Genomic DNA, 24,592 nt, shown 5'->3' with positions numbered 1-24,592 from the left:
GTTGCTTGTCTCCGTGGCGTCTGTCGAAGTTGCACTCGCAAACAAACCGCTGTCTTATGATCGGCCATACTGTTTACGTGCAAACTTGCCGAGGTAGTGTTGCTGGTTGTTCGGAACTTCGGCAATCCGGCGGTCGCGCCTGTACTGCTGGAAGAGGGAGTTGCTCGATACGGCACTTTGTAACACATTTAAATTCGATGTTAATAAATTTCTCCTTTTAGGAAATACTTTTCTTGCTACCGCTACTCTGCATTTTACATACTCTCTACCTTGATCACCATCAGTTACTTTGCTGCCCAAATAGCACAACTCGTCCATTACCTGCAGATTCGCATTACCTTATCCAATTCCCTCAGTATCGGCTGATATAATTCGACTACATTCCACTACCTTTGTTTTATTTCTGTTGATCTTCATCTTTTTAACTACTCACACAAGCCCATCCGTCCCTGACTGAATTATAATGTCACTGGGAAGCCTCAAAGTTTTTATTTCATCTCACCCAATTTTAATTTGACTTCCAAATTTTTCCTTGATTTCCCATACTGCTTGCTGAATATGCATATTGAATATCTACACACCTTCATCTATCTAGTTTTCTCTGTCTTCAATTTGTCCAAGTTAATTGTGCTAAAGCACTGTGACTGTGCACTGAATTTGTAGAGAAAAAAATCTCCTATCATTTTCGTAATATTCGATGCAAGTTAGTCATCATTCCGTCAGTGTCAGTCACTACTCCAAAAGGTAATGTTAATTGCATATGCAATAATTAAAAAACCTCCTAGTTAACTGATTACATAATATTGTGTTTATAAACATATGCCTAGAGAAGTAGTTTCAGAATGAGGAGAAGACAGTAACTCGCCTCCAGGTCTAACTTCCGTTACAAGCAAACGTATTAGCAGCGAACATGGTTAATGCTGCGCTTCATCAGCGCTCCAGTGAGCCTAAAAGTGCTCTTGCTATGGATATCAAGAAGGAAAAGAAGAGCCACAAATTACGGAACAAGAGTAAATGCACCTAGCTAGCAGTACAACACAGATTGTCAGGCCGAAATACATGTTAGCCAAACGAACTGTTATTTTACAAAGAGCAGCAGCAGCAGTCAAAATGCAGTCGATAAAAGTGGGATACTGGCGAAGATATAAATGTATTACGCGAGTTGAAAATGAATGAAAGCCCTAAACGTGTCCTTGCACAAAATTAAGGTGTTCAAAGAACTGACTTTTCGCTGTATTTCTTCAAATAATTCTCTGTTTTTTCTTATTTTTTAGGATAAAGCAAAGAGCCAACTCGGTCCAACTGCGACAAATTCTCCTACCTATGTGTCCCTCCCATCTGTATTTCATAATTTCAAAGACAGTATTTCAGTCAACATTCTTAAATGCTTTCTCTAAATCTAAAAATGCTACCGACGTAGGTTTTTCATTCTTTATCAGTTTTCTAAGATAAGTCGTGGAGTCAGAATTCATCTCTAGAAATTCTCAATGTCCGTCTGAATGACTCGGTGAGTAGCTCTCAATTTTTGAATGGTTTTCACATTTAAAGTCCACGTCTCACTGGCGAAACTCGTTTAGTGCGATATACTCCAGCACGACACGAGTAGCAGAAACTCTCAAGAAAACGGAGAAGATTGCACCTAGACATACGTGGCAACGATTTCCTTTTCGGCACTAGGATGGAGTTGATAACAAAATAGGGGCGAGAAAGAAACTGGAAAAGAAGCCACAATATGAGCTCTTCGAAGTAAATCTCCTGTCGGAATGTAGTGCGAGAAATGATTATCCGCCCTAGCTTGTTCCAGTTCCAGTCAATAAATACATCGATGTAGAACGCAATAATAGTAAGATTTGCAACATGAAAGCAGCCTCAGAAGCACTTGGTATAAAAAGAAAACTTATAGGGAAAGAAGAGTCACAATCTGGAAAACAGCAATGAGAGAGGCCATTAAAGACAAAAGAGTGGCTGAACTGAAATTTCTACAGACAGAAACATCAGAGATTTGGGAGACACGCCAAATAAAAAGGAACACTGGAAATAAAAAGTGCGCATGGCACGCCATGAGTTATGGGACATGTTCATTAGCCTGTCAGAGTACGACATACTCTGTAGACAGCTTGAAAGTTACGGAAGCTCTGAACAAGGAAGAAACAAAGACACAGCTTCACTGAACATTGTACTTAATGGCAATCGATGAATCATTACATGGACTTATGGTGTACACAAAAGGCCGATGATTACACTAGAAAAAGTACGTACAACGAAACAACAGATAAAATTACCACGGAGGGGCTGTAAGAGGCTTTGAAGAGTATGAACAACAGGAAAGTTACCGGAACTGATGGATAAACGGCAGAACTAATTAAATATGTAGTATGATCACTAGATAAAAGATTCCTACAGTTAATCAATAAATATTGGGCGAATTCCAAAAACGCAGAGGGTATAGAGGAGAAATGAAATCTCACTTCGAGAAAGGGAAACGCAAAGACTATAAAAATATTGTGACATCAGTCTTTTAAAAACTACCTATTAACTACGATCAAAGATATTGAATAACTGCATCAAGCTGTTACTTCTGAGGAACGTAATGAATGCATATCAGGTTGGTCGTGAATGAGCAACGTGTTTATTATTATCAACATTTAGAAAACAAGGAGAATTTATTCTGGAAACAGATGGGGCCATTATCGACCTTGAGAAGGCTTTCGATTGTGCGAGTTGTGGTACCCTAAGGAAGATTACGTCTGAATGTGGATTCCTAATCACCTAATAGTGGCAGTGAACTCTACAAAACACACGCAATATAATAAACACACGCAGAAATAAATTAGAAGAAATATTTTTAACCAAGGTGTAAGCCAAGGTTGTGAGTCGTCGTCTATTCTTCTCAATATTTACATTCACTTCATTCTTGGTAAACGAAAATGTAAAGTAAACAAAGGAATTAAGGTAGAGAATGATGAGTGCCTGAATGTCCTTTTCGTACGAGATGATATCGCTATTAGTCAAAACAATGAAGACGTCGTTCAAAGATCAGTATACCAGCTGAACGAAATATGCAACGAATACAATTTAATTGTTTCTATTAATAATATGCAAATAATGGCGTTACAAAGAAAATCTCCATTCAGATCAAAAACTACTTTAGATCATTCGGATTTAGTACAGACCTCTCGAAGCATTCACTTAGTTTGTGAAATAAGTTTTGATTTTGTCCCGATGATGAAAATAAAACAGACAAATTCTAAACTGTCTCTGGTACCATTAGCATAACATTGAGCCATGAAGTACGAAAAGAGTCCACAATGAAATTCTGTAAAGTGGTGGCAACATCTGTTTTATCGTATTGAACAGAAATTTGGGTTACCAATAAAATAAATAAATAAAAATAATAACAAACATTAATTCAGACAGCAGAGATGAGGTTCCTGTGCCGGACAAAGGGCTGTACAAGAAAAAACATACTTAGAAATCGATATATTTTTTACAGAATCAAGTATTTTCAATATGTATGGAAAAATTCAGTAGTATCGTCGTAGTTGGAGACAAAATCTCATGAGAATACCCGGTCATAGAAATCCCCAGAACATCCTGAACTGCCAGCCGAATAGGAAAAGGGATATTGGAAGACCTCGGAAAAAATGAAAGTAATCTGGTCTGTCAGTTCGAAAAAGGCAATAACCTAACCCTTGAAAGAAAGACGACAATCTGGAGTTCACAGCTTGCATTTTATTTGTGGATGAGATGCGATGCACCTACAGTAGAAAAATAAACTACCACAATAAACACCTCTGGGCAGGTGAAAATTCTCAACCGACCGTGAAAGCGAGCATCAGCTTTTCTTTAGGACTGACATGTGAACTAGAATTGTGGTGACAGACATCAGTGGCCACACATTTTGTCGGACAGGTTAATAGGTTTATCAAAACTTTTACGCCAAAAATTACCAGTGCTAGTACAAATTCTACCGTTGTAGAAAGACAATGGATGTGATTTATGCACGGCGGGGCACCGTCCCACTTTCTGTATACTTCGTGACAGTACCTAACACATCCGTTTAATGAGCGATGAACTGGCCGAGGAGATGTAGCAGCATTTCCTACCTGTCCATCTCACCTTAATGCCTCCGATTTGCGGTTATGGAGACATTTAAAGTCATTAGTCTACCCTACACCCATCGACAACTTATAGCGTTTGTGCCATGCCTATGCACAGATTCGAGAGCAGCCAAGTGTTTTCGCACGAGGTCGCGATTCTTTGAGGAAGAGGACTTACAACAAATACTGGTACGCACAATCAGCACCACCTATAGTGTCAGCAGATAGAAGGGTATTACACGATAGATACGTTCATATTTCGGTTAGTTTTGACTTCCACACATACAAGTGACAAGAAAAGTTAAGCACTCATGTAGGGGGGGGGGGGGGGGGAGGGGGGAGGGAATAAACGAAAAGAAACTTCACGGGGTGAGAGGATGTGCGATGTTATTTGAGTGATTACAATATCCAGTCACATTTACAGAAAACTTGGCAGTGTGAGCCCACTTATCAGTACGACGTAGCACACTTTCTATCCTGGATGTACGCACTGATTCGGTTGGAAGGCGTGTCGGAAAGCCGCTGTGCTATCGCATGAGGGAAGCAGGTCCGCAACTTCTGGATACTGACACTGGGACGGAATTTTCGTCCGAGGTCGTCCCACACGTGTCTCGTCGCAGAAACATCTGAGGATATTGGTGACAACAAGAATACCTCAAAATCACGCCAACAGTTCATATGGAGACGTACCATGTGAGCACGAGCATTTTCCTGTTGAAATATGTTACCACAATACTGACGCTTGAGAGGTAACACATGATGACTGAGGATGTCCATGATGTACCGTCGTTTTATAGGAGCTCCCTCAGTCACTAACAGGCGTGACGTGAAGTCGTACCCAATGGCTCCCAACACCATGAACGTGAAGTATCGTAGCTGTGCCCATCGAGAACATTGGAAGAATGGAACCCCTCACCAGGTCACCACTTATTCACGGACGATGGTCATCCGCTATCGTGAAGAAGCGCGATTCGTCGCTGAAAACAATGTGATGCCATTTATCAGCAGTCTATGCTTCCCGGCCACGACGCCACTCCAAACGGAGCGGTTTGTGATGTGGTGTTATCGTATGCCTTACGCATGGGACAGTGATTCCCTATTCCAGTTTGCTCATGCTCTCCGACCAATGGCGCTGGTTGCACAGAATGTTGCATGGACTTCGTTACTTGTTCTCGGATAGTAGGTGCAGATTTGAAGGGATTACATTGTGTCTGGTGCAAAATACGCGGTCGACGGGAATTTTGACGATGAGTATGTCTGTTCTCACATTCCCATGCAGTCCAGCCGGCCGAAGTGGCCGAGCGGTTCTAGGCGCTACAGTCTGGAACCGCGCGACCGCTACGGTCGCAGGTTCGAATCCTGCCTCGGGCATGGATGTGTGTGATGTCCTTAGGTTTAAGTAGTTCTAAGTTCTAGGGGACTGATCACCTTAGAAGTTAAGTCCCATAGTGCTCAGAGCCATTTTGAACCATGCAGTCCAAAATTACCTCCGAATGCCTCACAAATCAGGATACTGCACGATCCGACCAGCCCGCCAAATGAAGAACCACAAACTCTGTCAGGTGCTGATATCTCTGAGCAATAATATGTACGCAATGTATCCGTGTCCTCCACAGTCATCAGACAACATATGACACTGTTTACGCCTCATATAGTACATCCTTATGGACATAGAAACCACACAGAAGCACTGTATTGGCCGTTCTACCTGTCACAAAGAATTTCAGCTCTAATCACCTGACATACCCACAAATTTAGACAACATTGCCCGTGGAGCGCAGCGATCAGGTGCTATATCTTCGTTAGACTTAATAACAGTCGAGATCGCAATAACACTTGTTTATTAAGACAGGTCTTGGCTTATGTTAAAGCCATCCTCAGATTTTTTGGACCGCCTATGGCTGGTGGTGGCGGCTCCTCGGTTTTCCATGTGATACCAATATCGTACACAGTACACCGTGGTATCATGTGAAAAACCGAGGAGGCACCACCACCAGCCATAGGCGGTCCAAAAAATCTGAGGATGGCTTTAACATAAGCCGAAACCTGTCAAAGTAACAAAATTTCTCGACTGTTGTTGTAATCAAAGTACTTACATACCTGCCTATGCACGTACGTGCATGAAAATACATTCAGGTGCGACCATTTCTCCAGTGTGCTTCAGTTTTTTTGTAGTGTATGTTTAGAGCCTCATTTCTAGTTTTGACTAGCACTGTCTCCTGAAATCATACTGAAAATCTTTTTAAACATCATGTACATATTTATGCCAGACCCTATGACTATTTCTTTCATTATTCCTTCAACTACATTACCTCAGCAACGACTCACCTGGTAAAACGTGCTCTACTATTCTCACTCTCTCCGACTTATTATGTACTATATTAGGTATTTTTCTTGTCACTTGTCTTTCGCAGCGTGTAACAACAACGACGTTGTACTATTGTACATATAAATAATATTTTTTCCATCTGATTTTCTGTTAAACTTGAGTAATTGATGTTCTGATTTCATTTCTTTTTTGTTTCATGTCATTATGTTAAGAAAACTGTAAACAAGTTTCAATGTGAATATTAATGTTTATGACAAATGTCAAGCAATATTGTAATAGAATTGAAATGTAAAAAATGTTGAAACTGTTGTAAGATGTTTGAAATTGTAATTGTGCGTCTGGTCCATACGTAGGCAATGTGTTAGGATATGTAGAATGCAAAACCTCTGGTGAATACCCTGTCTGTAGGGGAGCGGTAAAAGGTGGATGGCAGGCGAGCGCGGGGAAATGCACGCGGGCACTGCACGGCACAACGGGCTCAGCAGTAGTAGTTGGAGTTTGGCATTGGTCTGAGCAACACCTTCTGGAGCGAGGAGGCTCTCCTGGAAGACGTAGTTTCACTGAGCCTCGGGTATGCCGTTTCGAATCCCACACAGAATGGTAAAATTCCATAGGCACTAAATGGAAAAGTATTGCGACGCTAAGAAGAATTAAAGTGCCGATACATCAAGAGCCATAGCTGTGGTTGTATGTGTGCTCTGTGCCTCGCCATCTCGCCGCCCGCCAACCGCCGCATCGATACTAGCAGGTTGAAACTTTTAGTACTGCATTCGTGTGGATCAGAGAGTGAACTGTGTTTGTTTGGTGCAATAATAACCTAAACTTTACCAGAACTTTCCCATCATTTAATTATCCTCACAACTAATCTAGACAGGGTCCTTTCCAAATATTGTGCAATGCGAGTGTCCCAAAATGAAAAATTAAATTTTGTGTTAATAATAATTATTTGCAGTCCTAGCTATGTTAGAATGGTGTTTAAAGAAGTGTTTTGTTAATGAACCAGTAAATTAATAACGAAGGTCTAACGAAGTTGAAAGATAACTTTAATATTGATATAGTAATGAAGTTTAATTATCTCTAGACAGATATAAAGGTATTTAAATGAGCAGTAAATAAGATGAAAAGAGTAGTAACTTATATACTGGAAATCTTGAACGCATAATAAATTCAGTAACCATTTTTTTTATATAGCGATCATAACAGTTTCAAGGAGCCCCCCCCCCCCCCAATTTTTATCCATTTGAATTCTGAAGTGTTCTAAATTGGTTTGACCAGCAAAAGTTAAAGTCAATATAAAAGTCAAAATTTATCAGTGTTTTGTCTTTATCAGAATTGACATTTGGTGTGTGGCTCGAAAGTGCTATTTCTAGGGTAACCTATATCCGATTTTAATCAGATTAATAGACAGTATAAAGTTTTGTAGTATACATTATAGTGTAGTGTTATGCATTCATGGTTTTTTCCATATCAGTACAGAACGTGAAACTATCAGTTCAATAGATTTTCTGGTTCTAAAATTCTACTATATTATGCAGTGTTACTACTTGTTGTTTTGCATGAATATATACCAACTTGTACAGGGAGGAAACTCAGTTAATGCCTAATTAGGCTGGCGACCGTATTATTATTAAATTGGTATCATCTTCAGTGTTGCTTTTGGTCCATACTGACGTGTAATTGCATTTCGAACTTGCTCGACGGATCATTGTTATTGCAGAGTGGGTATAAGTCTGATTTGCCACCGTTCAGGTACACGCGGTCGACATCCATACGAAAATCCTTTCTCACAAGGTGAACCCCGCTTACTTACCATAGCACAGGCTTTAACGAGTACAGTGTCACGCGCAGGTTACAAGCGGACCTGGATACTGGAAAATATTAGGCTCAGAATTGTTATACAGTCTCTTGTAACACCACATTTTTGAGAATTGTAATCGTTTCATTTCGGCCTTTTCCATAATCCATGTTTCGCACCTACACAGAAATGTGCTCCATACACAGCTTTCAATACACCTTTTCTTTCAATTAACCTTTTTATGGTCTCACGCTTTATATCTTTGATTTTAGCAGCTGTTTTCTTTTACGGAGTTCTTTCCTACCTCGTGCATTCCATCTCCCTCATCTTTCTTCTTTCCCTCTTCTTAGCAGAGACAGCAAAATACATCCACCTCTTCTAGAGTTCCTTTTCCAATGAGACAGTGTCTCTCGATCAGCATGTCCACCTGTTGCATCCACCATTACTTTAAATTTATTGGACGGGTTTAACCTAGCGATAACGGGTCAAAGGAATTTGACCCGTGACGTATTGATCACGTAGCGCTTGAAGTCATACGTGGCCAACCAGCGTGATAGAGTACAATAGAGAAACAACACAGCGTCCAAAGCGAAGGAAATTGAACTACCCTCTGACATGTTTTTGAACGCAGAAATGGTCGTTGTACATGGTAGTGCGTGCAGAAATACCGAGATAACTTCCAGTCGTTAGCGTGAAACAATTATACCCATTATACACATTATAATCATCGTCCCTCGACAGTGTGAGTAGCTTCCATATAAACAGTACAATCCCAGAAGGACAGTAGCGGAGTGTTTACAAGCAGGCGACACGGCCTGGAAAATTTAAAGGGTAACAGCTAGAGCAATGTGTAAAAGGATGAAACGAGCGAAGGACTCAGCTGTTAATGCTTCGATCACTTCCGCCGACTACATCGACATATTTCATTACGAAAATGCAGCAGACATTCACACTGACGTGATAAATGTCATGGGACAGCGATATGCACGTGTACAGATGGCAGTAGTACACAAGCTATAAAAGGGCTGTGCACTGGTGAAGCAGTCATTGTATTCAGGTGATTCATGTGAAAAAGTTTACGATGTGATGACGGGAATTAACAGACTTTGAATGCGGAATGGCAACTGGAGCTAGACGCATGAGACATTGCATTTCGGATATCGTTAGGGAATTCAATATTCCGCGATACGCAGTGTCAAGAGTGTGCCAAGAATACCATGTCTCAGGCATTACCTCCCCACCACGGCCTATACAGTGGTCGAAGGACTTCACTTAACGACCGACAGGAGGAGCGTTTGCATTGAGTTGTCAGTGCTAACAGACAAGCAAAATTGCGTGAAATAAAGGCAGAAATCAATGTGGGACCTACGACGAACGTATCTATTAGGACAGTGCGGCGAAATATGGCGTTAAAGGGCTATAGGCAGCAGACGACCGACGCGATTGGCTTTGCTAACAGCACGACACCACCTGCACCGCCTTACCTGGGCTCGTGACCGTATCGGTTGGGCCCTAGACAACTGGAAAACAAGTCAGATGGGTCCCGATTTCAGTATGTAAGAGCTTATGGTAGGTTTCGACTGACCTCAACGAAGCCATGGACCCGAGTTGTCAATAAGGCTCTGTGCAAGCTGGTGGTGGCTCCATAGCGGTGAGGCCGTGTTTAGATGGAATAGTGTGGATCCTCTGGATATTAGGCTACTTTCAGAGCTTTTGTAGACATACGTGGACGTCATATTCCCAAATAACGATAGAATTTTTACGGATGACAGTGCGCCACGTGACCAGGCAACGCTGTTCGCGGTAGGTTTGAAGAATATTCTGCACAGTTCGAGCGAATGGTATGGCCACCCAGACCGCCCGACATGAATCCCATCGAACATTTATGGAACATAATCGAGAGGTCAGTTGGTGCACAACTTCCTGCACCGGCGATACTTTCGCAATTATGGACGGCTACAGAGTCAGCATGACTCAATATTGGTGCAGGGGACTTCCAAAGACTTGTTGAGTTCAGACCGCGTCGAGTTGCTGCAATCCTCCGGACAAAAGGGGTCCGGCACGATATTAGGAGGTACCCCATGACTTTTGTCACTTCAGTGTATAAACACTTATGAATATAAGAATGTTTACTTACGAGATAACAATGCGTTTGATATACAATGCTTTTGATGCAGTGGCACTGGTGTGCTTTTCCTGCAACCACTATCCGTCTGAATTTCCAGGGGCAGATGTGGACTCTGACCATAATCTGTTAGTTACGAACTGTAGATTAAAACCGAAGAAGCTGCGAAAAGGTGGGAATTTAAGGAGATGGGACCTGGATAAACTAACAGAACCAGAGGTTGCAGACAGCATCAGAGAGACCATTAGGGAACGACTGACAATAACGGGGGGAAGAAATACAGTAGAAAATGAGTGGGTAGCTTTGAGAGATGAAATAGTGAAGGCAGCAGAGGATAAAGTAGACAAAAAGATGAGGGCTAGTGGAAATCTAGAAGAGATATTGAAATTAACTGATGAAAGGAGAAAGTACAAAAATGCAGTAAATGAAGCGGGCAAAAAGGAATACAAACGTCTCAAAAATGAGGTCAACAAGAAGTGCAAAATAACTAAGCAGGGATGGCTAGCAAAGAAGAGAAGCAAAGAAGGAAAAGCAGAAAGGCGGAAGGAGTATAAAGAGGGTCTACACAAGGGCGATGTACTTGAGGGTAATATTATGGAAATACACACTGCGAGAGGGCAGTACAAGCAATGATCACACGCACGGCACAGCGGACACACCAGGAACCGCGGTGTTGGCCGTCGAATGGCGCTAGCTGCGCAGCATTTGTGCACAGCCGCCGTCAGTGTCAGCCAGTTTGCCGTGGCATACGGAGCTCCATCGCAGTCTTTAACACTGGTAGCATGCCGCGACAGCGTGGACGTGAACCGTATGTGCAGCTGACGGACTTTGAGCGAGGGCGTATAGTGGGCATGCGGGAGGCCGGGTGGACGTACCGCCGAATTGCTCAACACGTGGGGCGTGAGGTCTCCACAGTACATCGATGTTGTCGCCAGTGGTCGGCGGAAGGTGCACGTGCCCGTCGACCTGGGACCGGACCGCAGCGACGCACGGATGCACGCCAAGACCGTAGGATCCTACGCAGTGCCGTAGGGGACCGCACCGCCACTTCCCAGCAAATTAGGGACACTGTTGCTCCTGGGGTATCGGCGAGGACCATTCGCAACCGTCTCCATGAAGCTGGGCTACGGTCCCGCACACCGTTACGCCGTCTTCCGCTCACGCCCCAACATCGTGCAGCCCGCCTCCAGTGGTGTCGCGACAGGCGTGAATGGAGGGACGAATGGAGACGTGTCGTCTTCAGCGATGAGAGTCGCTTCTGCCTTGGTGCCAATGATGGTCGTATGCGTGTTTGGCGCCGTGCAGGTGAGCGCCACAATCAGGACTGCATACGACCGAGGCACACAGGGCCAACACCCGGCATCATGGTGTGGGGAGCGATCTCCTACACTGGCCGTACACCACTGGTGATCGTCGAGGGGACACTGAATAGTGCACGGTACATCCAAACCGTCATCGAACCCATCGTTCTACCATTCCTAGACCGGCAAGGGAACTTGCTGTTCCAGCAGGACAATGCACGTCCGCATGTATCCCGTGCCACCCAACGTGCTCTAGAAGGTGTAAGTCAACTACCCTGGCCAGCAAGATCTCCGGATCTGTCCCCCATTGAGCATGTTTGGGACTGGATGAAGCGTCGTCTCACGCGGTCTAACGTCCAGCACGAACGCTGGTCCAACTGAGGCGCCAGGTGGAAATGGCATGGCAAGCCGTTCCACAGGACTACATCCAGCATCTCTACGATCGTCTCCATGGGAGAATAGCAGCCTGCATTGCTGCGAAAGGTGGATATACACTGTACTAGTGCCGACATTGTGCATGCTCTGTTGCCTGTGTCTATGTGCCTGTGGTTCTGTCAGTGTGATCATGTGATGTATCTGACCCCAGGAATGTGTCAATAAAGTTTCCCCTTCCTGGGACAATGAATTCACGGTGTTCTTATTTCAATTTCCAGGAGTGTAGAAGAGGACATAGATGAGGATGAAATTGGAGATATGATATAGTGTGAAGAGTTTGACAGATTACTAAAAGACCTAAGTCGAGATAAGGTTCCGGGAGTAGACAATATTCTATTAGAACTAGTGATAACTTGAAGAAGCATTGAAAGACATGAGTCGAAACAAGGCCCCGGGAGTAGACAACATTCTGTTGGAACTATGACGGCCTTCGGAGAACCAGTCCTGACAAAACTCTACCATCTGGTGAGCAAGATGTATGAGACAGGAGAAATAACCTCAGACTTCAAGAAGAATATAATAATTCCAAACCCAAAGAAAGCACAGATGTGAAAATTACCGAACTATCAGTTTAATTAGTCACAGTTGCAAAATACTAACACGAATTCTTTAGAGATAAATGGAAAAACTAGTTGAAGCCGACCTCTGGGAAGATAAGTTTGGAATCCGCAGAAATGTTGGAACACGTGTGGCAATAGTGACCCTACGACTTATCTCAGAAGATAGATTAAGAAAAGACATGCCTACTTCCTAGTATTTGTAGACTTAGAGAAAGCTTTTGACAATGGTGATTGGAATACTCTTTTTCAAACTCTGAAGGTGGCAGAGATTATATATATATATATATATATATATATATATATATATATATATATATATATATATATAAAAGATGAATATCAGAAAAAACAAAACAAGGGTAACTGAACGTAGTCGAATTAAATCAGGTGACGCTGAGGGAATTAGATTAGGAAATGAGACATTTAAAGTAGTAGATGAGATATGCTATTTAGGAAGCAAAATAACTAATGATGGTCGAAGTAGAGAGGATATAAAATATAGTCTGGCTATGGCAAGGAATGCGTTTCTGATGAAGAGAGATATGTTAACATCCAGTACAGATTTAAACGTCAGGAAGTCTTTTCTGAAAGTATTTGTATAGAGTATAGCCATGTGTGGATGTGATACATGGACGATAAATAGTTTAGACAAGAAGAGAATAGAAGCTTGCGAAATGTCGTATAACAAAAGAATGCTGGAGATTAGATGGGTAAATCACCTAACTAATGAAGAGGTGTTGAACAGAATTGAGAAGAAGAAGAATTTGTTGCATAACTTGACAAGAAGAAGGGGTCGGTTGGTAAAACATGTTCTGAGGCATCAAGGGATCAACAATTTAATATCGGAGGGCAGCGTGGAGGATAAAATCGTAGAGGAAGACCAAGAGATGAATACACTAAGCAGATTCAGAAGGATGTAGGTCGCATTGGGTACTTGTCGAGGAAGAGGCTTGCACAGGATAGCGTAGCATGGAGAGCTGTATCAAACCATCCTCTGGACTGAAGACTATAGCAACAACAACAACAACAACAATAACAGCATTTACGATGACATTATATCCTGTACTGAAGTACAATTTTGAACTGAGACATATTCAAAACTGAAAATAAAGGATGAACTGGAGTTTTAAAAAAGGATGAATTTATGCCTATTGATTCACAAGTAATTTGTCCATTTTTCAGCTCAAATCGTTTTACACTGTATGGTATCATTTGGCAGCTGATTACTAATCTGCCACATAATTGCAACGCAGTTATATGATGATTATAATAAAACGTTCGATAATTTTTATGGCAAGAAATAATAACATTATTAAACGTCATTAATTTAGTGGTTGGTAACTGATTTAAAATGTATTATAGGAATGTATCTTGCTGTTTCAAACTGACCTGGAGTATTACCGGGTGTCTACGGTAGGTTGGGAGGTGACCTTTGCGTGCTGGCGAAACGGACTTCTGTGATGTCATGATAAAAGCTGAAATTGTTGTTACGGGCGTGTTTTCGCATATTGGATTTCGATAAGTGGTTTACGCCATCCATTTTGATGTCGTGATGGGTCAAAGCATATAGGGGTTATCGGCAGGAGCAAAATTTACCGTATACTTTAGTTACTGTGCATATGATAGCCATCATCCCATTTCGTTCGTGTAGTACATCTCAAGCCTAAAAAGGATGAGCACCCCTGCTCCACACAAATACGTTCAGAAAAGACATCCTAACATTTAAATTTATATTCAATGGTAAAAAATTCCGCTTTTTCAGTAATGCTTTTTTTACAGTTGCCAATATGCATTTCATATTCTCTCTGTTTCAGCTATCATCAGTTACTTCGATGCCCATCTGGCAATACTCGACCAACACTTTTAGTGTCTAATTAATTACCCTAGAATCGCTTCATATAATTCGATTACATTCGATCACTCTTGCTATAATTTTTTTGATATTCATATTACAACATATTTTCAGGGTATTATCCTCTCAATTCTTCCGTCATTTGCCCTGCCTGACACAATTACAATGTCATCCGCAAAATTCGAAGTTTTTCGTCTCCCTGAACTTTGTCTTTCCAGATTTTTCTTTTGGTTTCTTTTACTGTTTGCTCCATGTAGGGATTAAATAAAATCGACACTAAGGTACAACTCTCTCTCACTCCCTTCTGAGCTACTGTTTGCCATTCATGTTCTAGGACTCTTAACTGGTGCCTAGTTTCTACGCAAGATGCAGATACCCCTTCGCTCTCTGTATTTTATCCCCGCTTCCTTCAAAAATTGAAACAGTGCCTTCTAACACTGTCGAAGCTTTCTCTAAAACTGCACATGCTAAAAACATTTATATGCGTTTCTTCCACGTATCTTCTAATATAACTTGTAGAGACTCACGTGTTCCTGTGTTTCACCGGAAACCAATCGGATCTTGCTGAGTTCGGCCTCTGCCAGATTTATATTCTTTTGTACATAATTCACGAAGTATTTTTCAACCACGTTTCGCTAACACTCACACTTATTAGCACCTGCGTTGTTTGGAACTGGAATTATTACAGTCTCCTTGAAGCTTGAGTGTATTTGCACAGCCTCTTGTATCGTGTACAGGATGTGAAATAGTTTCTGGCTCTCACATGGAATTAATTCCGAGGGAATGTCGTCTACCCAACGTGCTTTCAGTACTCCGTCAAATTCTTCTCGTATTATTATATGTATAACCCACCTCATTTTTATCTGCTACCTGCTTTTTATCTGTAATATTGTGTTGGGGTTGATATATGTTGTTAAGCTCTTTTATATGCTCTTAGTATTCCCCATAAATACTCAGACTATTTGACGTGCTCCAGATGTTCACCACAAATCTTGTAATCGGCTACTGTCAGATCCTTTCTCTCTAGTAAAAGCGTTCTTTCTCTCCTTCTTCTTCCTGGCGCCTTCCTGTTGGAATGGAGCCCGCTTTTTTGGTGCATGCTCGCCATTTCGTACGACCTAACGCTTCCCTAGAATTTAGCTTTCTTGATTTTAAATCTGCATTTATAGTGCCCAGCCACCGTAATTTTGGTCTCCAAGCTGTGTCTGGTCTTTGAAACTGAGATATATGGTGGCTGAGAGGTTCTAGGCACTACAGTCTAGCACCGCGCGACCGCTACGGTCGCAGGTTAGAATCCTGCCTCGGGCATGGATGTGTGTGATGTCCTTAGGTTAGTTCGGTTTAAGTAGTTCTAAGTTCTAGGGGACTGATGACCTCAGAAGTTAAGTCCCATAGTGCTCGGAACCATTTGAACCATTTTTTTGAGATGATGGACTAACCTGGAGAGTGAGCTGGGCAGTGTCCGTAGGACGCGTCCACACCAAAGAAGTATCAATTCTAGCGTATTTTCACGCCAACGGCCTTACCGCATTAGTAACAACGGTTCCCGTTAGATCGCCGAAGTTGTGCGCTGTTGGACTGGGATGGGTGACCATCCGGTCTGCCGAGCGCTGTTGGCAAGCGGGGTGCACTCAGCCCTTGTGAGGCAAACTGAGGAGCTACTTGATTGAGAAGTAACGGCTCCGGTCTCGTAAACTGACATACGGCCGGGAGAGCGGTGTGCTGTCCACGTGCCCCTCCATATCCGCATCCAGTGACGCCTGTTGAGTGAGGATGACACGGCGGCCGGTCGGTGCCTTTGGGCCTTTATCGTATGACGTGCCAGCAGCATATATACAAAAATTGTCGTTACAGTGCACAGGAATATATATACAAATATTTTTAGAATAATGAACTAGTGAATAAAATATTTCTTATACATGCAACTGGTCAATGTGATATAATATACAGAAATATGACATGTATCATGCAGGACTAGAAACTGTTTGTTACACATCGGTGTCCAGGACTTGGATCCACTTCGTAGATGGAGGTGTGGCTTCTATATAGTATTCTTCTGATCCACTGAATTTCCTAGTAGGGCACTCTTTTGTGGTGTGGTCCAGAGTTTCCTCAGGTGCTCCACAGTTACAGCTTGGGTTATCTACGAATCCCCATTTATAGAGCATGGCATTGCGTCTAGTGTGGACACTTCGAATACGGTTGAGCTTAACCAAGTCTTTCCTAGCAAAGTCGAACCCTTTTAGTGCTTTTCAGATGTCAGCTATAAGGTGATAATTACTGACTGAGTTCTCCCATTCCTTTTTTCAAGCGTCTTTAAAGTTGAAGCTATCCTCTCCTCTTATGTAGCTGCTATTCCATATAAGGTTTCGTGACTTCAGTCGATGATTTGGTAAATCTCTAATGACTTCTTGAATGGGTAGGCATTTGGCGTCATCTATTTGTGTAATTTTTTCCAATTCTTTACTAGATGCCTTTTGCCGTCTTAGTTTTGGCCGTGCTACGTTGACAACCACGGAGAGCCATGGTATTGGGTAGAGTTTAATGTCCCAATGATAATACGCATGGTATAGTGGAGCTGCACGTCTACCATGTTAGTATGGTGACTTCTCTGCCACACAGGAGGACAGTATTCTTCAGTGGTGTAGACTATTGATGTTGTTGCTGTTCGTACAGTTGATGCATCTACACCCCAGGAACTACCGCCAATTTCGTAATAACATTAGTCCGTGTTTTGAGCTTCTAATATTTTTAAGGTGTTCTTTGTAGGTTTTCAGCCGGCCGGAGTGGCCGTGCGGTTCCAGGCGCTACAGTCCTCAGAAGTTGAGTCCCATAGTGCTCAGAGCCATTTGAACCATTTTGTAGGTTTTCACTTATTCAGATTTAAAGAGGGCTGCCATTCAATACACCAAGTAAAATTTTGTCCAAGTCTTTCTGGGTTTTCCTTACGATGGGCTGTTGCTGATACTCTGTGCCAGAAAACAGCACCATCAGAGAACAAACTGATAGCGCTTCTGATCCTGATTCTGTACTCGGAACATCCGCGTGCTTCATTTAAAGAGTGTAAACCTGTCAGGGGGTTCCCCTTTCCGTTGGCCGGCCGCCCAGCTCAGATATCGACCGGAGTATCGACGTAGCGTCGTCGCACGATCGACCCGCGACCTTGTGCGGCGTGGCCCCGTTTCCCGGGATTCGTGCCGGCAGAGGCGCGCACGCCAACTTCCGACAGCCGTCATTGGGGCCCCACTAGTGTGCTCATCAGCCTCGTCAGGTTCTCCACCTAGCAATGTGACCAACGCTGTCCGAAAATTTGCAGAATCTCAACTCCGATACCGACTCAGGATTTTTGCTCTGCCCTCCTGAGACGCTAGTCCTGAGCCCGTGTGCGGAGGTCTCTGTGGAGCTGCAGGAGGATAGAAGCAGCAAATGGAGACCATGAGTCGGGCAAGGGGCACCTTCTGGTCTCTGTAGACAGGGAAGTGCATTTGGACCACTACTGTCCATGTTCTGAAAAAGAAACGGCCAAGAATTCTGCACACTTTGCAGATTTCCATAGCCTTCACTGCACACCAACACGCCACGCTACCAATACGCCACGCTGTCTCAATCGAAAGATAAGAAACTGCAAACGCGCCAAATTAGACGGCAATTCAGGTGCGCAAGGAACGCTGAGGTCTTACATGTGGTTTCCGTTCATACTTCTTAACAAGAAATCACAAAAAGAAAACCCATTTTCACCATTGTTTACAGTCGGCTCACAGAAGACTAAGATTTGAACTAAATAAATTTGAATATTGTTGTAGCAGGATCTTGTACATAAATATATTTTTTCACATTTTAGTATATCATACACTATTTTGATTTTTCGCATTAACAAAGCCGAAATTACATTGTTCGCACAAATATACAAAAATAAGTTCGACCACATCGGAGCTAAGCTTACGACTCTCACACTCTGCGGAATATCGATATTCCAAAGGGTTTAAAATTTTTCTTAACAAATGAATTTGTACTAGTTTCCTTTACATTATTAATTTCGATTATTATCTCATAAATGAATCCAGAAATAAACATAGTAAAAAGTACAGGATGGCTTAAGAAATGATAGAAATTTTACATCTGCCAACAATTCGTGATTTCAAATGTTTCTAAAGAAAATAATTTTAACTTTACACTCAGAACTACTACTTATCGATTAACACCGCAAGTAAAATATTTTATAAAGTAAATCCTTTTCATAAATTTTAGCTTTTAATGTGACATACTGTATATGAAATTATATGAAACTTTTCAGAAAAGCAATTGAGATAATACTGACCTGTCCTAAATTCGAAAAATAATACTGGTATCGGCAACTACTGTTGAGGAGAAGTAATGTTAGAGGAGAAATTTCCATTACAAGACCCAGAAACTGAATTTTAAGGAGAGAGCTACAAATACCACAAGCAACAGTTTGACTTTTTCGCAGAATGAAGCTGAAGATTAAAATGCTCAAATTCAACAGGAATTAAAAGAGGAAGATTTCGTCAAATGTACGCAATTAGACTATCGAAATACTGTAAGTTTTGGCAGACGGGACATTTGCTGTGCATCTCATATTTAGCGATGAGGCAACCTTCAACACAAGTGACAAGATAAAGCACCACGATATTCGAATACAAGGTACAGAAAAGTTTTCATCTGTAACTGAACATCGGCGTGTCACTCCACAAGTTAGTGTTGTCTGCGACATCAGCGCAACAATTGTACGATCAATTATACTTTAACGACTTACCTGATTCAACAACAACTTCGCTGGATATGCTTGAGAAATTACAGATGGCACAGAATTGTACAGATTTTATGGATTACACCTTACAGCAAGATGGGGAACCCACATATTGAGGTATAGAGGTTGGACTGTACACACAGGACAAGATGAAGCTGTGCTCTGCTCTTAGCTGCCTAGATCTCCAGACGCGACATGCGTGGGTTTCCTTTTGTGGGGTTGTGTGAAAGACGTTAGTAGATTATGACTGTTAGTTCTGAGTGAAGTAAAAATCTTATCTCTTCCAGTGTAATGTTACACATCTGGTCTTAGGTTACACACTTGGGCTCCTTGGTGCACCCCACTCCATTTCCCCCTGCCCTGCTTTGTTACTTGACATTGTGTATGTTCCTCTTTTGCTAAAAACCGTTCCAGAACTCTATACGTACATTTGTAGTAGCCTCACATTGTTGACTCCACAAGTGCTTCAGTGTATGCGGTGTGAAATGATATATCATCTAGATGCTGAACATATGACTAAGGCAAGTCCGATAGAACACCTAGAGTGAATGTGAAAATATTTTCATCTTTATTTTGCATTCTGTGTAATTCTTAATGATATATAGCTACATGTTAAATAGCTATAGTTCTTTGTAATCGCTGTATTCACTTTTAAGTATCATTAATTTTAATAACCTGGAAAACAATATCAATTGTAACCTCAGACTTTTAGTGGATCATATAGTTATCTACAACGGAGTACTTCTGATAAATTAGAATTATAAATTATACTTTCAGCTGCTGACGGGTATTGATATATATTGACGAGGACAGGTGAATATGTTTGCCCCGACTGGAGCTCGAACCCGGTATGTCCTGCTCACATGGCAGATGCTCTATCCATCTGAGCCACCGAGAGCACAGAGGATAGAGCGACTGCAGGGACTATCTCGCGCACGCCTCCAGCGAGACCCACATTCTCACCTTATACGTCCATGCACAACATTCGTAGAGTCCCTACCCAACACACTCATTACTCGTGGAAGACATTCTTAGCCAGTCCCGTAACAGTTCGGGTAATATGTGTGCATCCGCACAGAAGAAGAACGTCGTGGCAAGGTTCTGGCAATATCGGACATGACCTTCTTCTTCTGTGCGGATGCAAACATATTACCCGAACTCTTACGGAACTCTGTAAGAATGTCTTCCACGAGTAATGAGTGTGTGGACATATACGGTGGGAATGTGGGTCTCGCTGGAGGCGTGCGCGAGATAGTCCCTGCAGTCGCTCTATCCTCTGTGCCCTCGGTGGCTCAGATGGATAGAGCGTCTGCTATGTAAGCAGGAGATCCAGGGTTCGAGTCCCGGTCGTGGCACACTTTTTCACCTGTTCCCAATGATATATATCAACGCCTGTCAGCAGCTGAAGGTATAATATATAATTCTAATTTCGTTCTAAAAGGATGCAGGTTATCAATCATATCCATGTAAGTATATCTAATAAACAGTGGACAAATATCCAGTCACAAATGGTTCAAATGGCTCTGAGCACTATGGGACTTAACATCTGAGGTTATCAGTCCCCTAGACTTAGAACTATTTAAACCTAACTAACCTAAGGACATCACACACATCCATGCCCGAGGCAGGAGTCGAACTTGCGACCGTAGCGGTCGCGCGCTGAGATTAGCCGTTATTAACTCTGTACGACGAAGGTAGTAGCTGTCCCCTTACTTTGTGTTTTAGTGATGAATATAGGTCGTTGATTAATGAAGCTGTGTTGTTGTTCTTCTTGCCACCAGACATTTTATTATTACAGCATTCGAGAAGGACAAAGATGGAATGTAACAACTCCGTAGCAGTCCAATCCGATTGCCAGCCCCATTAGGTACACGGTCACATTAATTAATATCTATTTGGGCTGCTATCAGATTTCGATCGAGCGGGATAAGTCAGTAGATTAAACGGGAGTGTTACAGGTGGTTACAGTGAGAATTTGTAGGGAAATACATCAAGTTTTGTCTTGTGTAGTCAGCTAGCGCCGAATCGCAACGTAAGGAGCGCTAGCGGCAGTTGCAAGAAAGATGGCTGTCTTCACTGGACCCGAGCGTTCTTGCTGTGTGTTTTGGTTTGAAGAATCGAAGTCGGCGACAACAGTTTAATGCAACTTCCGTACCAAGTACGCTAAAGGTCCTCCTAGTAGGGCTAAAACTTATGAGTGACATAAATGTTTTGTAGAAACTGGGTACTCGATAAGATATGGGAAATCATCAGATCGTCCAAACACATCTGACGACGTCGTTGAGCGAGTGAGACAACGTTTTGTCAACAGATTTATTAAACTGACCCAACATGCATCTCGCGAACTGCAAATCTCACATACGACTGTTTTGAGACTGTAGAGACTGACGATCGTACAGTCAACAAAAAACACTGATAAAAATGCTCGCAAAAATTTCTGAGCGGCTACGTTAAATCGGTTACATGAGGATGAAAATTTATTAGACAAAATCATCTTTTCTGACGAGTGGACTTTTGACTTAAGTGGCAAGGTTAACACACATAACTGAAGGATCTGGGACAGTGAAAACCACATCAAACATAGCAAAAGTTGGCGATAGCCCTAAACTGAACGTTTTTTGTCCACTGAGCAAGAACAAAGTGTACGGTCCCTTTTTTCCCGTGAGAGAATCATCAACGGGATAGTGTACCTGGATATGATACAATAATTTTTGATACCACAGGTCAATGCGGATGACCAAGAATGAAATGTTTACTTCATGCAAGATGGTTCACCACCCCACTGCCTGGCTGACACCCGGGATTTTCTCAGTGACCGATTTCCAGGTCAATGGATTGCCCTCACGTTCCCCAGACCTGAGACCACTTTTTTTTCGGGGGGGGGGGGGGATTCATCAAGGATATCGTGTTATCGTGTTAGTACCTACTGTGCCGGCTTCTCTACCTGAACTTAGAGCAAGAATTTACGCTGCCACTGAGCAAGATACACCTGTAATGCTACAGCGAGTTTGGGAAGAAATTGACTTCCGATAGGATGCGTGCAGGAAAACCACCGGAAGCCACATACAACATCTTTACTTTAAGGTAAAAAAAAAACTTCACGTTTCCCTACAAAAGAACACTAAAAGCAGCTCTGTATCTTCTTTCAATAAATTTATATGGATTTTTAAACTTGTAAAGTCGTTTTTGAAACAACCTGTATGTTCAACCACAGGTAAAGCTTCTTTTCCGGTGTATGGTCATTGTACTAAACAATTAGAAAATGTACTACGTTATCCTTGATGTGAAAATATATGAACAATATAATGAGTCGTTGCAAAATAGAGCTAATCTCTTCATTCATCTCAGATTAATTTTAATTTTTCAAGCGAAGCGAACACTATGTAATAAATGCACGTACATCGAATGGATTTCTTTCGGAGACGTATAGTTCCCGAGCAAGTCACTCATTCCATCTGTTGCTCGTGCAGGGCTTTTGAATTCTGAGGTCTATCGAATCATGTCCAGCAGTAAGGAACTGAAGCACAGTTACCGGATCCTTTCATAATAACTTGATGCCGATAATCAGAAAATGAGCCTCCAGCAACTTTTTGGAGAAGTTTTACATTAAGTAACTCAGCATAACACCAGGGGAGCAGACCCTGTAACTTTTTATTCTTTTGCCTAAGTTCTATTACTTCTTTTTGCATAGCAATTCTAATTGTTGGCATAATCGAACAATGTCATTTTCACAGCATTTCCATAGTTTACGTGTTTTTACTAGTACTTTCTTCATTATTTTTGACTTATTATTGCTCCACAAATCAACACTGGAGGGTGGGCAATAGCGTCGCAACGGGATCAGGCTCCAACTTGCGTTTCACAAGATTAAACAGTTACTTATTCAAATCATTTTCACAATCCGGATCAGCAAAATGTATGGATCCCTACAAATATTAGCAGCGGAAGAATATCTGCCATGTTTATACGTATTTGTAAGTCGTTGTCGCATATTGTTGTTATTAAGAATTAAATGTAACTTGATTCTCAGCTTTGTCTGCAACACAGACCAAAGTGCAAACGATTATCTCCTACTGAAAAATGTGTCAAAACATGCTCTCAAGACAGCTCAATGATGTAATAACGGTAGCGCAACTCTGCAATTAATCGTCAGTCGCGGAAGATGCTGTTGTATACAGAGAAGTCACACTGCTAGAAAACTTCAGTGATATGCAGGAGGACGTGCGGAGGGCGATGCTCAGTGCAGGGGTTGGTGGTTGGTCCTCAACGTAAACCAGTTAAAGTACTGTGCACGAACAGGCAGAAAGACCCATCAAGTCAACGCCACAGTTTCTGTGTGGATGTTCGGGCTAACCTCAGAAGTTACTGCAGAGATACCGATGCGCTTTCCTCTAATAGGTAGTAGGGACGGTCAGTGAGTAATGCACCACTTTTTTTCTCGGCCGGTTTTGGTTGAGAAAATGCGGAATATATTGTGAGGCGTCGTGGAATATTTCCGATTCAGCCACTGGAGTTTCATGAAGTTCCGACAGGATGCGGCGCCGTACGTAGCCTTCAAAATGGCGTCTGTAACGCAAGTGTGTTCCAAGCAGAGAGCTGTCATTGCGTTCTTTCGGCGAAAGAAGTTATTTTAAATGTTGTCGGCGTACTGGCTCTGAGCAGTAGGTCAGTTGGCGTGGAGTAGCTGCTCCACATTCAAAATAACTTCCCAGTCAAAATTACACAAACTGCACACAGTTTCACGAACACTTGGACAAAGAACTAGACAATGCTAACGGCAGTGACTGTACAATCACAGGGACGAATCACGAGTCGGCACACACAGCCAACCCATAAGCGATCGCCGGCCAAATACACGTCGTCCGGCAAGACGACCGACCGACGACCAACCAAAGTCTTCGCCACTCCAATCACGTGTGTCGGCAACCGTCGGGAGAGTCATGGCGGTCCGGACCTCACCGCTGCCGCGCCCCCACTGAACTTGTGCCGTGTGCCAACTCCAACACTGCCTGGTCCGAACTAACTGCTGCCGCGTTCCAACTGACTGGTCGACACACGACGACCGGGAAGTAATAGCAGTCCAGCAAAGATAATACGGCAGGGTTTATAGCGATAAGCGCTGCTGCTGCCGCTCACGGGTAGGCGAAGCAACAACTCAGTGACACCAGTAATAGAAACTAACATAACAACGTGGAGGTACGATAAAAAAACAGGATGTTGAATAAGAGATGGCACGAACACGAGGCACGCAAAAAAATGTTCAAATGTGTGTGAAATCTTATGGGACTTAACTGCTAAGGTCATCAGTCCCTAAGCTTACACACTAA

This window comes from Schistocerca piceifrons, chromosome 7 (genome assembly GCF_021461385.2).
Source record: "Schistocerca piceifrons isolate TAMUIC-IGC-003096 chromosome 7, iqSchPice1.1, whole genome shotgun sequence".
NCBI classification, from domain to species: Eukaryota; Metazoa; Arthropoda; class Insecta; order Orthoptera; family Acrididae; genus Schistocerca; species Schistocerca piceifrons.
This window is presented reverse-complemented; position numbering follows the sequence as displayed.